The sequence below is a fragment of the Lissotriton vulgaris genome, chromosome 3_1 (genome assembly GCF_964263255.1).
Source record: "Lissotriton vulgaris chromosome 3_1, aLisVul1.2, whole genome shotgun sequence".
Classification (NCBI taxonomy): domain Eukaryota; kingdom Metazoa; phylum Chordata; class Amphibia; order Caudata; family Salamandridae; genus Lissotriton; species Lissotriton vulgaris.
In genome coordinates this window covers 76,586,876-76,602,251 of record NC_141689.1, presented here as the reverse complement: position 1 = coordinate 76,602,251, position 15,376 = coordinate 76,586,876, and positions in this window count along the sequence as shown.

Sequence of the window (15,376 nt, the reverse complement as noted above, 5' to 3'; positions counted from 1 at the left end):
ACGAGCAATGTTAAGGTCTTAAGAAGTTTCCCGAAGCGCAAGTAGTCAGGGCATTGTCTCAGGTGAATGGGAAGCTGGTTCCAGTAAAGAGGAGCGAGGTAGGAAAAGGATTTCCCCCTTTGTCTTGTTTTCCTGACCAAGGGGACTAAAAGAAGTGATTTGCTTCCAGACCTAAGCTTCCTAGAAGGAGCGTAATGCTTGAGTTTCCTAGAGATGTAGAGTGGGCCTTTGTTATGCAGGCCTTATGGACGATACAGCAGACTTTGAATTTGACACGCTTGTGGATTGGGAGCCAGTGGATCTGTTGAAGAAGGGGAAGGGAAGCAGTTTTGAACGGAGCGTTCATGACAAGGCGTGCATCGGTGTTCTGGACCACCAGCAGCCTAGTAGAATGAGCTGTAATACATTCAGGTGGTTCCTTGTTAGCCACGGCATAGCAGATCTAGATGCACAGGATAATCCATCTGGGATAATCCATCTGAGCTATTTAAATCCAGCTTGGGGCGCGGACGAGCAGCGGACGGGCGCAGCAGCGCACCAAAGGCAAGCCCGTCTGCGCCCGTCTGTGCCAGACAGCTGCCAGACCCTTGCCCATTTTTATTCTGTAGTTAAGTAATATGGACACCTCTTCTATTACTATGCCAATAATCAGGTACTCTAGTGGAGAACTTAGAGCCCTAAATAAGTCCCCCTTTGCTGGAGCATTCTCTACCTCAATAGGTAAAACGGTGCCTATTCCCCTCCAGTGCAGGCCATACCGGGAGCACCCTTCCCGAGTCTAAAAAGGGAGGGGACTGCAGCCACCGCTTCTAAACGATTGAAGGCCATATATTTGAATGCTCAGTCTATTCCTAAGCACACACTAGAGCTGTGGACTCTTTTAGATCAGGAGAAGCCAGATATCTGTTTCATAACTGAAACATGGCTTAATAACCAGGCACTTCCTGATATAGCCATCGCTTTTCCCTCACTATATAATCTAATTAGACTTGATAGAGCAGCTAAGAGAGGAGGGGGGATAGCAATTGCCACAAAAGATACATTAGAAGCTACCATTATAGACTCCCTCAATCTGGGTAAGGCAGAAATCTTAATTTTTAAATTCACAACACAGGCATCAAAAACATGGACAGGAGCTCTAGTATATGGACCTCCGGGGCCTAGAGACAATTTTGAAGATGGGTTATTAGAACTCATTGCGCCCTATGTTCTAGGACCAAATAATTTTATCCTCATTGGAGATTTTAACAATCATGTCGACCTATTGTCAGACCCGGACACTGAACAATTAATAACATCACTACAGACACTAGGGCTGGAACAATTGGTAGTTGGCCCAACTCATCAGGCCGGGCATACATTAGACCTTTTATTTACAAACTCGAATAAGCTTGTAGTTGGTCAGCCTCTGTCGCTTCTTTGGACTGATCATCATTTAATTGAGTTCAGTCTTTTAATGGATCACCATATAGTGAATTGCGACAAGGACCATACTGCCATTAGATCTTGGCGTAAGGTCACTCCTGCTTCTTTCTCTACTCACTTTGTTACTGCAGATCGTCCCGATACAGATAACATAGAAGAGGCCACTAAGGCATTTGAAGATGCCATAACATCTACTCTGGACATCGTTGCCCCTATGTTAAGAGTTATATCTAGGAGTAAACCTTATCCTTGGTTTACCACAGCATTAAAAATTGAGAAATTGTCCACCAGGGCCGCAGAACGCCTCTGGAGGAAAACACAATCTGCCAGTGACCAAGCCAAATATAAAGAAACTCATCGCTTATATCTAAATAATATTATACAAGCAAAAAAGCTGTACTTAACAGAGAGGATTGAGAATGCCGCTAGTTCCAGTAAGGAACTATATACAATTTTAAAAGAGTTTACCTCCCCAGAAGTTATTCAACCCTCTGTTGTTCCTACACAGGACTGGGTGGACAAAATATCTTTCTTCTTTGATGATAAAGTTAAAGCCATCTATAGATCCTTCCCTCAAGACAGCGAAGTCCTTACGCCATTAGTTATGAAGAATCACTCACCTGTACCTTTGCTGATGAAATTCAAACCAGTAACTTGTGAACGGGTGTCAGAAGTGATGGTCAAAATTAAATCAGGCTCTCCTACCGACCCTCTTCCCCCCGGATCTACAGAAAAATAGCTTCCCAGCTGATACCGTGGTTAACAGAGATTTTTAATATGTCTCTGGAACAAGCCATTGTACCAAGTAACTGGAAAGTAGTGCAAGTCAGACCTATTCTAAAGAAGCCTACATTGAATATAAACAATCCTGGAAGCTACAGTCCTATTGCACTGCGGCCTTATTTCGGCAAAGCGCTTGAGGCCCTGGTAAACAAACAGTTGACTAATCACTTAGAAAGCCACAAGCTTCTTGATTTATCTCAATCAGGGTTTCGAGTGGCACACAGCACCGAAACTGCCGTTCTTGAAATAGTAGACAACATCAGGCTGGCCTTGGACAGTAAGGAATGGTTCGTTTAGATCTGTCGGCTGCGTTTAACACCATCTCCCATGACATTTTGTTACAGCGACTCTGGGAGATGGGGGTCCAAGGGAAGGCCTATGATTGGTTTAACAACTATCTAAAGGATCGTCTTACCACCGTGCACTTGGGCTCACAGGCTGCAGGCAGCAGACCAGTATGTATTGGGGTTCCCCAGGGATCTATCCTGAGCCCTATGCTCTTCAATATGTATGTTACACACAGCTGGCCAAAATTATTAGATCCTATCGGTTTGAGGCCGTCTCTGATGCAGACGATACACAGCTGCTGATCACCTTTGGCCCAGACCCAACTGATACTATGATCCGGTTTAAAAACTGTATGGCCCACATTGACAACTGGATGGGCCAAAAAAAACTGCAGTTAAATAACAGCAAAACCGAGATCATTCTGTTTGGTAAGGCCGAAGATTATTGGTCAAGCAGCTGGTGGCCCCAGACACTCGGCCCCTGTCCATCCCCTAAACAAACCGTCTGCAACTTGGGAATTACCATCGATAACAAACTTTCCATGAAAGCACATGTGAATCGCGTACTAGGTACCTGTTATGCCATTTTACGGAAATTACAAAAAATCTTTAAATGGCTACCTATAGAAACCCGGAAGCCACTGGTGCAGGGCCTTATAGTCAGCCGCATAGATTATGGAAACGCCTTATTGGCCTTTATAAACGAAGACCTTTTTTCCAAATTACAGATTCTGCAGAATACGGCAGCCCGATTGATTCTGGATCTGCCCCCCAGGTTGCCATCTGCCCCCAATTTGAAGACTCTCCATTGGCTTCCAGTTAGGAAGAGAGGGCAGTATAAAATTCTAAGCCTCACACATAGAAGCTTTTATGGCACCGGTCCTGGGTACTATGAGAAAAAATTAAAAAAACATCAACCAGTGAGAATTCTTAGGTCCAGCTCTAAGCTCCCTTTACTTCCCCCGCGTGTTTGCTCTGTACGCAACAGTGGTCGATCTTTTTCCCATCTCGCCCCGTATTTTTGGAATCAGTTTCCGTTCCATCTCGCGTCCATCCCAGATTATCGACGGTTCTGTGGTGAACTAAAAACATGGCTGTTTTCTAAGTGAAATGAGCTATGACCCAGTCAGTCTAGGAATCTGCAAGCGCCTTGAGACCTAGCGGCGATATGTGTGCTATACAAGATTTTTTTTACTTTGACTTTGTACGTGTTTGCACTGCTTTTCCTTTCATCTTGCCCACATAGCCTTACGAACAGCTGATCATCCAGCCGGAGATCACAAGTTCTGACCACATAAAAGCTCACAGCTCTTTTAGGGTCCAAACGATCAATCAATCAGGGGTTTGTAAAGTGCGACTACTTTCCACGTTAGGGTTTCAAGACGCTGGGGGGCATAGGGTGCAGCTCCATAGGGTGCTGTGGTTATCCAAAGAGCCAGGTCTTGAAGTCCTTCCTGAACTGGAGCAGTGTAGGGCTTTGCTGGAGGTGGAGGGGAGGTCATTCCAGGACTTGGCTGCGAGGTAGGAGAAGGACTTTCCACCCGTTCTGGTCTTTTAGATGCGTGGGATGGTGGCCAGAGAAAGGTCCGCTGATCGGAGATTTCTCTTGGGTGTGTGGAAGGAAAGGCGGTTGTTTAGGTATGCTGGTCAGATGTTGTGAAGGGCCTTGTGTGCTTGCGTGAGGAGCTTGAAGATGATTCTTCTTTCGATGTGGAGCCAGTGGAGATCGCAGAGGTGTTGGGTGATGTGGTTGGGACAAGGGATGTCTAGGATCAGAATGACTGCGACATTCTGGACGGTCCGGAGCTTGCAAAGGAGTTTTTTGTTGATTCTGGCATGGAAGGCGTTGCCGTTGTCCAGTCTTCTAGTGATGAGGGCGTGCCTGACAGTTTTTCTGGATTCGGAAGAGACCCGTCTGAACTTTTTTACGGAGTATGCGGAGGGTCTTGAAGCAGGCAGAGGATACAGCGCTGATCTGGCGGTTCATAGTGGGAGATGAATCCAGTATGATGCCGAGATTTTGTGCATGGTCTGTCGGGGTGGCGGGGGTTTCCGAGGGCTGGGGGCCACCAGGTGTCATCCCATGCTGAGGGGGTGGTGCCCAGGATGAGGACTTGTATTTTCTCTATGTTGAGTTTCAGGCAGCTGCCTTCATCCAGGTGGCAACATCTTTCATCCCTTCTTGGACGTTGTGCCTGCTGATGTTGGGTTCCATGGTGAGGTAGAGGATGAGCTGGGAGTTTGGCATTGGAGATTATGTTGACACCGTGGTTTCTGATGATGGTTGCAAGGGGGGCATGTAGATGTTGAGGGTGGGGCTGAGGGAGGATCCCTGGGGTACTCCACATTTGGTCTCGGTCAATTCTGAGAGGTACTGTGGGAGTCTAACTCACTGAGTTCTGCCTGTGAGGAATAAGCGTGTCCAGTCGAGGGCCTAACCTCGGATGCTGGCGTTGTGGAGTCTGGTGGCTACTGTACGGTGGGAGATGGTGTCAAAGGCAGCTCAGAGGTCCAGGAGGATGTGGGCTGCCGTTTGGCCCTGGCTGAGGAGGGCACAGATGTTGTTGGTGGCGGCAATTAGGGCAGTATCGGTGCTGTGTTTGCTGGGGAATCCAGATTGGGAGATGTCCAGGACGTTGTTGGCTTCGATGAAGTTCGCAAGCTGGGTGTTGACATCATTTTCGATGGCCTTGGCTGTGAAAGGAAGCAGTGAGATGGGCCTGAAGTTCTTGAGGTCCATCAGGTCCGCTGAGGGTTTCTTCAGGATAGGGTTGACTTCGGCTAGTTTCAAGTCATCGGGTAAATGTGGCAGTGTCGAGGGAGCAGTTGATCGACCGGCGTAGTTTGGGTGCGATGGCCGTTGCAGCTCTGTGGAAGATGTAGGGGGTACAGGGGTCTGAGGGTTCTCCGGAATGGATGCTCTTCATGGTCTTTAAGGTGTCTTCTGTCGTGAGTGGGGTCCAAGTGAACAATGAAGCCTTTCTTCCTCTTTAAGGTGATGAGGGCAGGAAAGAAAGTAGCCAGGGTGATAGACTGGCCGAAGTGGAAGGGAATAACCACCATTGGCAGGAAGGCAGCCCTGGTTCTCAACACCAACTTGCCTGCATAGAAAGTTGTCAAGGGAGGTTTCACACTTAATGCCTGCTATTCACTAACACATCAAGCTGACGTTATGGCAACCAGAAAAATAGTTTTGAAAGTAAGTAACCTTAAGTGACAACTATGTAGGGGCTCAGACGGAGCACCCATAAGAAATATTAACACCAAATTAAGATCCCACTGAGGCTTGATAAATGGTGTGGGAGGTAACTTGTTAGTAAGTCCCTTTATAAACCTTAACACTATAGGGGACTTTAAAAGGGAAGGTTGGTCCGGTAAGCAGAGGAATGCCGAAAGGGCAGACAAATACCCCTTAAACCTTGCAACCCCCACAACCTTTCTGCAACAAGCGTAAAATGTCAGATAAATGGGCTTTTAAAGCATCAGTAGAATTTTCTTCAGACCACTTTACAAATTTCCCCATCTGCCAGCATAAACCGACTTGGTGGAATGTCTTCTGGCCAGTAGTATAGCATCCACCACATCGGGAGGAAGAGAAAAAGAACTCAGTTTGCCCAATTCAAACTCCAAGCATGTGGGTGTAGGCTCTGGAGGTGGGGATGTTGAACCTGCCCCTGCGATTGCAAGAGCAGGTCTACCCTGTGAGGAAGATGAAGTGGAGGGCACAGAGAGAGGTGAAGAAGGTCTGTATGCCATACCCGTCACAGCCAATCTGGGCCTATTAATATGACTTGGGCCCAATCTTGGCGAATCTTCCTCAGAACCCAAGGAATCAACACTATGGGGGGAAACACGAAAAATGGCTGGGTACCCCAGTCCATTTGAAATGCATCCCCCAGAGACTCCTGCAAGGGATACTGAAGGCTGCAGAACCATGGGCAGTGTGTATTCTCTTGAGTGACCAATAGGTCCAGCTGAGGAGTCCCCTATAGCCAGAAAATGTGTTGTACCACTTTCGGATGGAGATGCCACTCGTGATTTGGCAGAAAAATGCTGACTGAGAGTGTCTGCATGTACGTTTAGAACTCTGGCCAAGTGATTGGCCAAGATGCAGATCTGAAAGACCAGAGTTGCAGAGCCTCTCTGCATGGAGGATACGACCTTACTCTTCCCTGTTTGTTTATGCACCATATTGCAGTAGTATTGTCTGTTAAGACTTTAATTGACTGACAGCAAAAGAAAGGGAGGAAAGCCTTGAGAGCCAGATGTATTGCTCACAATTCCAGAAGAGTCAAGGGATCCGTTATAACTTTGGCCAGCGGAGGTGGAGGGTGAAGCAGCTTCCCTAGAGACAGATTGCCAGAGAAAATCCACCACTGTAGACCCACTGCAGTGTCTCTGGAGATTTGCCCGACTCTTTCAGATCCCCGTTGTGCTGAAACCACTGCCTACTGAGACAACACTAAAGGGCTCTCATGTGCCCTCATGTGCCAGCATGCATGGGTGATCAACAGAATGCAGGAGGCCATCAGACATAGCAGGTGTAAGACCTTCAGGACTGGAACCATATCTCCATTGTGAAACAGAGGAATCAGCGTAAACATCCAGAATCCTCTGAGGAGGCTCAATTCACCATAGTGTCCAGTACTGCCCCCATGAACAGTGTGCGCTGAGAGGGCTCTAGGTGAGATTTGGGTACATTGATAGTAAAACCCAGGTTGAACAACAACTGCGTTGTCAACTGCAAATGATGCAACACCAACTCTGGAGTCTTGGCTTTGATCAGCCAATCGTCCAGGTAAGAGAATACCGATATTCCCCACCTTCTGAGATGTGCCACGACCACATTCCATCACCTTCGTGAAGACTGTCGAGGATCGACTGCAAGGGACTGTCCTTTTTTGCAAACAGGAAATTCCAGGAATAGCATCCCTTACCTCGTACCTGCTCTGCAACCAACTCTACTGCATCCTTCTGAAGTAGAATTTGAACCTCATGTTGGAGGAGCAGAAGATGCTCTTCTAAATAGAGGGCCTGTTGGGGGAGGAAAAGGTAGGGGAAACTCTTGGAAGGGGACAGAGTACCCATTCTTCAAAATGTCCAAAACCCAAAGATCTGTTGTTACAGATTTCCATTGAGAAAGAATATAGGCAAACCATCCTCCCAATGGACAAGCATGCTCCAAGATGGCACAACTATGGCTGCTTTACTGTGACATTGTTAGGGGAGGAAGAAACCTGATGGGCAGCTACACATTGTCTGCCTCCTATAACTTCTGTAGAGGGGATTGGATGTCTGCTGCTGCTGGTTTGACTGATATTGCCTTCTGCCTCAAAAGAAAAAGTTCAGTCCAAAGCCCTGGAACTTACGAAATTGCCTATAATCTTTAGACGGTGACTGAAGGCCCAAAGATCTTGCCGTTGCTTTGCTGTCCTTAAACTTCTTCAGCGCAGAATCCACCTTGGGACCAAACAGCCTTGAGCCATCGAATGGCAAGTCCATCAAAGTTCTCGGCACATCCGGCAAGAAGCGAGACCCCTTAACAAAGCATGTGTCCTTGTGGCGACTGTAGATCCCTTTGCTCTGGAGACTGAATCAGCGGTATTCAACCCTCACTAAATGACTTGTCGAGCAGCCACTTGACTATTGTTCAGTAACTCTGAAAAATTTCCCTTAACATTGTCAGGCAACTTAGGGACCATTGCCTTGGCTAAATCCATTAACGCATGGATGTATTGCCCCAACAAACAGATTGCATTAGTCAACTCAAGGCTATGATACCAGAAGAAAAGACTGTTCCATTCTCTTGGACTCCCTATCTGCAGGAGTCATTGGAATTGATCATGGCATTAGCTTCAAGGAACTGGAAGCTTGTACCACCAAACTCTCAGGCGTAGGATGAGAAGACAAGAATGCTGTCTCACCAAGAGCAGGCTTTTACCTTCTTGCAACAGACCTAGACTGGCAATGACATAGGTTTCTGCCAGATTTCAAGAATCGGCTCATTAAGAGCTTCCTCCTAAGGTAGCAAGGGCTCTAAAGAGGACGATGAAGAAGGCAATACCTCTGTGAACAAAGTACTTTTAATGTTTAGAAAGCATCAGGTTTTAGTGAACAGGAAGTGATGGCGCTCTAGCACTATTGAAGTTTTGTCAGTATTTAGTACAAAAAGTAAGGATGGTGCTGTCAGGGAGGGGAGACCCTAAAACCCCTCAATCAGTGCAGAAAAAAACACACAATCATAAATTAGCAACAGTCCTGCGCACTCATGTCTAATAACAAATCATGTAGATGAATGTTTCGAAGTAATGGAACCAATCCAACGCTGGAGTCTTTAGTCTATAAATTGCAGCCAGATACCGCTTTCTGGCATCTTGTTTCAAACGTGGGGCCTATCGTTTGAAACAAGACGCCAGGAAGCCGGGATTGAGCTGGTTTTTCTTCCTTACGCCTTGCAACACTCCATGCTCATGACTAGACACATATTGGAACCACCAAGGACTCATCTTGTACTGGCTTCTCTATCGTACTTGATCTGCCGACTGGCCTGTACTCTGCCATTTCTTACTTTGATTGCCAAGAGTTTGGTTACCCTTCCGGGTTGAAATTATCACCGGAATTGGTCTCTCTCATCTTTGGATTCAGCCACTGAGCCCTGAAGAGTTGTAGAATACTGTTTTCTACAATGAAACACGTGTCGGCTGGCTATTTGTAACTTATGCCTGATGACCAATTAAAAAGAAAAGATATAAAGAACAGACTCCAGCATTGGATTTGTCCCATTACTCCGAAACATTCATCTACATGATTTGTTATTTGACATGAGTGCGCAGGACTGTTGCTATGCAAAGTACTTTTAAGTATGATAGAAAGCAAAGGTAATTTCAGCATTTCCGCAGCCATTTTAATCAGAGTGATATGTTGTGACTTCAGGCAGTGGAATCCCTTTTGGAGACGGCAACTCCCATTCTTGGGATGTATCCAAACCACTTCCTAACTCGAGGCCTTCAAACTCCAGACCTAAATATACTTTTCACCCTCTTCCATATCCGGATTCTGCTCATAAAAATACTGCTCCTCCTCAATAAGCCTCGGGGCCTCTCTCCGAGAAATACTGAAATCGGCGGCATCAGCAGTGGCACTCAGCCACCTGATTAGCAGATGTCAGCGGTACCGGACTGGAGCGGCATGACGCCGGCAGGATTCCAGTCGACGCCGGAGGTTCAACCAGCACCCAAAACCTTCGATGAACCTCTTCCACTGGTGGTGGCATAGCCCTTCTTGACGTCGGAGGAGGCTAGGACACCTGGGCCATAGGTATAAGTGGCAGGAATGGCACCACTGATAGTGTGCCGGAAAACCACCTACGGCGTTGTAGAGCGGACCCATCGGGCCCACAGTGCAGCCGCACCAGATGGAGCCATCGCTCTTTTGAAAATGTTATACATAGCATTCAGAAAACTCAACGGGTCACACCCCGGAGTCGGGAAAACTGGATACTCTGTCTCTTGTCGAGGAGGCATAGGCTGCGGCTATGGCAAAACTGGATTCGGAACAGACTCTGAAACAAGACAACTGGGTGGAATCAAGGCCTTTGGACTCAATGATGATGCCAGAGCGACCTGAAGAGTTGTCGTCAAACACACCTCACCTCAGCCTTTTATGAGCCTTCGAACACGGGGATACCAACTTCGGCGAAGCATCTCTTGAAGAACGGCGCCAGGAACCATGATGCCGTTTCTTCTTATGCTTTCTCTTGGAGGACTTTGAGGACTTGGGAGACGGTGACCCGAACCTAAAACGAGACCTCCAATATCCTCTCCTCTCCTTTCTCGCCATGGCCATAAAAAGCTTTGCCTCCGTCTCCTTCAACGCCTTAGTGTTCATCTTCTAGCAAGAAGAACAAGCGCAAACGTCGTGGTCCGAACTTAAAACACCAAAGACAGTTGTTGTGAGGGTCTATGACCGACATTTGACCCTCACATTCCCTGTAACGCTTGAATTCAGACTTCCTCAGAAGCAACATTCTTCCCCTGCAACAAATTTGCTATTTTCTGGCAAAAATGTTGCAAGTGTTCCTAGTACTATGGAGAGCGTAGAAAAGAAAATGTTACGCAGCGAAAGAACAGAAAAAAGAACATTGACATCAGCACGCCCATTAGGGTTCTTGATGGCTCTGATGATGTCATGTGGAGTTGCGTGTGAAGCCATGGCATTATGATGTCCTTGTTTTTTTTTTTTTGGAAAACCTTTATTGATACTTCAACCAGTTACAAGTATGGGCCTACAACCACAAGGGCTGGCCGCTAATCAATATCATTTCAAGCAAGCAATTAGAACCAGACTCGGCCTTCCGATAGGCGAATACAGCACGACTTCAATTAAAACTGGCAGCATAGCATACTATACGAATAGCAGGATAATAAAGGTTCCATTTTAAAATATAAGATAGAAGGATCATGTGCCATACAATATCACAAAGGTGCATAAAGGGCGGGCAAAACAGTAGGAAGTCCACAGTTAGGTCGATATCATTCAAAACAGTGGCGCTAAGGCATACGATTCAGGATCAACAAGCATACAATTAATTTCGCACCAGTAGAGCGCCCGCCCGATGGTACTGAAGTACCGTGAAAGTATAGGCACAGATAAAAAGTCGACAATTGACAAGGGAATAGACCCACTACGCTGACCCGAAAAAGAAGAAACAAAAGAAAAGGCGAAGAAAGATAGGAAGAAAAAGGCCATAGAAACAAATAGTAAAAACGAAATTTCCCCCTCCAACCCCCCACCCTGCACCCCTGCAGATGACTATGGCCTACCCCCCTAGCAGCGTGCCTGTCGCCCCGTAAATAAACCCGAAATATAGAAGAACAAAGGGAAAAAAAGAAAAGGGAAAGAAAGAAGGGACTAAAACCCTGCCCTAAAAGGGAGATGGAGGAGGGCTGTGTCATACGCATCCCCGGACTCTCCCCCCCGTCTTAACGAAGAATCCCCCGCAATGTTAACACAGTCAAGCGGACCACAATAAAACAGTACATCAGAGGAAACCAGAAATCCCGCCCCGGACTCCGTTAACCAAATAAAGCAGTCCGTCACCGATAAATCAATATTGTGAAACCTCAAATAACAGTCTCAGCCTTGGCCCCGTCAATCAAATTTGCTTATCCCCACTGATAAAGAGCGCCCCACCGTAAAATTGTCAAAGGTCAAACAGAAGTTGTCGAAATATAGTCTATTAGTCGAAGAAAGGATGGCAAGTCCCAAAGTAGACGCTCGAGTCCAACGATGCCCCTTCCCGACTCTAAGACTAGGCACTATCCCATCCGCCATCTTGATGGACCAGCTGGGAAGGGGGTGCGACACAGTCCCACACAGATCACAATTACGAGCAAACGTCTCCAAATATGGAAAAGCAGTGAAATGTTCCGCCAATTGCAGTTCCAAAGATTCCGACTTTGTAGGTGCATCGCCAATCTCCACATGTTCGAACCGTTCCACTTCTGTGGGGGCATAGAGAGCTCCAAACACCGGGTCAAATGGCATCGCTGGGGGAGCAATAGGGAAAGGAACAGGCCACCGGGTCTCGGGCAGCAAGACAGAGTCTGGTCCCGATCCTCTAAGTCCGTCCACCGCCAACATCAGATTCCAGGCCTGGGTCTTCATAGTCGCCTGAAGTGCCTCAAGGGCCGCCATCACTGACCGCAATGACGGGCCGCACTGGACCCGCTCCGCCGGGTTTCGCATAGCATCAAGCATATTGACCCCCACGGAGAGGCGCCTTCCCCGGGGTAAGATTAGGCGGAGCAGGAATGAACCGTGAGGGACCGATCGTCAGTAGGCGTTAGTGCGCACCAAGTCTCCGATCCAACGGCACGGGCGCTCCGAACGCCAGGCCCCCGGGTCTCAGACCCCCACACACACCACCTCGGGCATCACTTGTCTCCGCACCTCCGGTACAGTTCCAGGCAGCAGATCGGCAGCAAATCAATCATAAAGATGTCGGAAGTTCCGTGGACCGGACCCTGCCGCTCTCTCCGGTCCGCTGTTGTTCAACTAGGACCCGGCCAGACCAAAACTTGAGACCCCGGCTTCCAGACTGGGCTAGGCCTCAAATTAAACCTCGACATAACTCCACTCCACCATGTCGAAAAATCCTCGGGATTGCGCCATCAGTTCGCAGAGTAGTTCATGCACCCGGGTATGGGGCGAGAAACCAGGATATACGACAGGATCTTCAAGCGAGAGACGGAGGTCAGCGGAGCCGGGAAGCTATGCAGCCATCTTGCTTGCTGTCGTAGCTCCTCCCTCCTATGATGTCCTTGTTAACGTAGGAGAGCTGCAAAGAAAAGTTTCTGTGGAATGCTGGTGCATTGGGATATTCAAAACGTGAGGAAGCTCAGGTAGATGTATCCTTCAGAAATCCTTCAGCAAGCATTGCAACACATGAAGCGTGGAGAGGTTGACAGAAGGCACAGATGTACTGATTGGATCAGAATGTATTAGAATTGTATCTTGTGTTTATGATGATAAAAACAGCAATGTTCTTAATGCTTTCTGTCAAAATAACATCTTTTTCTCATCTCTCTACACTCACCTCTGTATGTTTTACTACCTTTTTACACAATTTGATTTTACCTTTTTCACAATGACTATAATTTAAGCTTTTTTGATCCTCATTAATAAACCATTTTGAGACCTATTCACCCAGGTATTTATTGTTGTAAACATAAGTTCTCTGCCTAAAATACCTTTTTTATTACTGCCAGTAATTGACAAGGGGATTCATGGTTGGTGTAAACAAATTCGTATTTAAAATTATTTCACCATACCTGCGAAGAAATCTTTAGTAGTAAATTCCACTCAAGGGGTATTGAAGAAAAAGTTATCTACTTTTCGTAATGTTTTTTTTTGGTAGAGACTCTATCTAAGCACAGATTACTTACCTTACAATATTCCCCAAGAAAGAAGGGACTAAAACCCTGCCCTAAAAGGGAGATGGAGGAGGGCTGTGTCATACGCATCCCCGGACTCTCCCCCCCGTCTTAACGAAGAATCCCCCGCAATGTTAACACAGTCAAGCGGACCACAATAAAACAGTACATCAGAGGAAACCAGAAATCCCGCCCCGGACTCCGTTAACCAAATAAAGCAGTCCGTCACCGATAAATCAATATTGTGAAACCTCAAATAACAGTCTCAGCCTTGGCCCCGTCAATCAAATTTGCTTATCCCCACTGATAAAGAGCGCCCCACCGTAAAATTGTCAAAGGTCAAACAGAAGTTGTCGAAATATAGTCTATTAGTCGAAGAAAGGATGGCAAGTCCCAAAGTAGACGCTCGAGTCCAACGATGCCCCTTCCCGACTCTAAGACTAGGCACTATCCCATCCGCCATCTTGATGGACCAGCTGGGAAGGGGGTGCGACACAGTCCCACACAGATCACAATTACGAGCAAACGTCTCCAAATATGGAAAAGCAGTGAAATGTTCCGCCAATTGCAGTTCCAAAGATTCCGACTTTGTAGGTGCATCGCCAATCTCCACATGTTCGAACCGTTCCACTTCTGTGGGGGCATAGAGAGCTCCAAACACCGGGTCAAATGGCATCGCTGGGGGAGCAATAGGGAAAGGAACAGGCCACCGGGTCTCGGGCAGCAAGACAGAGTCTGGTCCCGATCCTCTAAGTCCGTCCACCGCCAACATCAGATTCCAGGCCTGGGTCTTCATAGTCGCCTGAAGTGCCTCAAGGGCCGCCATCACTGACCGCAATGACGGGCCGCACTGGACCCGCTCCGCCGGGTTTCGCATAGCATCAAGCATATTGACCCCCACGGAGAGGCGCCTTCCCCGGGGTAAGATTAGGCGGAGCAGGAATGAACCGTGAGGGACCGATCGTCAGTAGGCGTTAGTGCGCACCAAGTCTCCGATCCAACGGCACGGGCGCTCCGAACGCCAGGCCCCCGGGTCTCAGACCCCCACACACACCACCTCGGGCATCACTTGTCTCCGCACCTCCGGTACAGTTCCAGGCAGCAGATCGGCAGCAAATCAATCATAAAGATGTCGGAAGTTCCGTGGACCGGACCCTGCCGCTCTCTCCGGTCCGCTGTTGTTCAACTAGGACCCGGCCAGACCAAAACTTGAGACCTCGGCTTCCAGACTGGGCTAGGCCTCAAATTAAACCTCGACATAACTCCACTCCACCATGTCGAAAAATCCTCGGGATTGCGCCATCAGTTCGCAGAGTAGTTCATGCACCCGGGTATGGGGCGAGAAACCAGGATATACGACAGGATCTTCAAGCGAGAGACGGGGGTCAGCGGAGCCGGGAAGCTATGCAGCCATCTTGCTTGCTGTCGTAGCTCCTCCCTCCTATGATGTCCTTGTTAACGTAGGAGAGCTGCAAAGAAAAGTTTCTGTGGAATGCTGGTGCATTGGGATATTCAAAACGTGAGGAAGCTCAGGTAGATGTATCCTTCAGAAATCCTTCAGCAAGCATTGCAACACATGAAGCGTGGAGAGGTTGACAGAAGGCACAGATGTACTGATTGGATCAGAATGTATTAGAATTGTATCTTGTGTTTATGATGATAAAAACAGCAATGTTCTTAATGCTTTCTGTCAAAATAACATCTTTTTCTCATCTCTCTACACTCACCTCTGTATGTTTTACTACCTTTTTACACAATTTGATTTTACCTTTTTCACAATGACTATAATTTAAGCTTTTTTGATCCTCATTAATAAACCATTTTGAGACCTATTCACCCAGGTATTTATTGTTGTAAACATAAGTTCTCTGCCTAAAATACCTTTTTTATTACTGCCAGTAATTGACAAGGGGATTCATGGTTGGTGTAAACAAATTCGTATTTAAA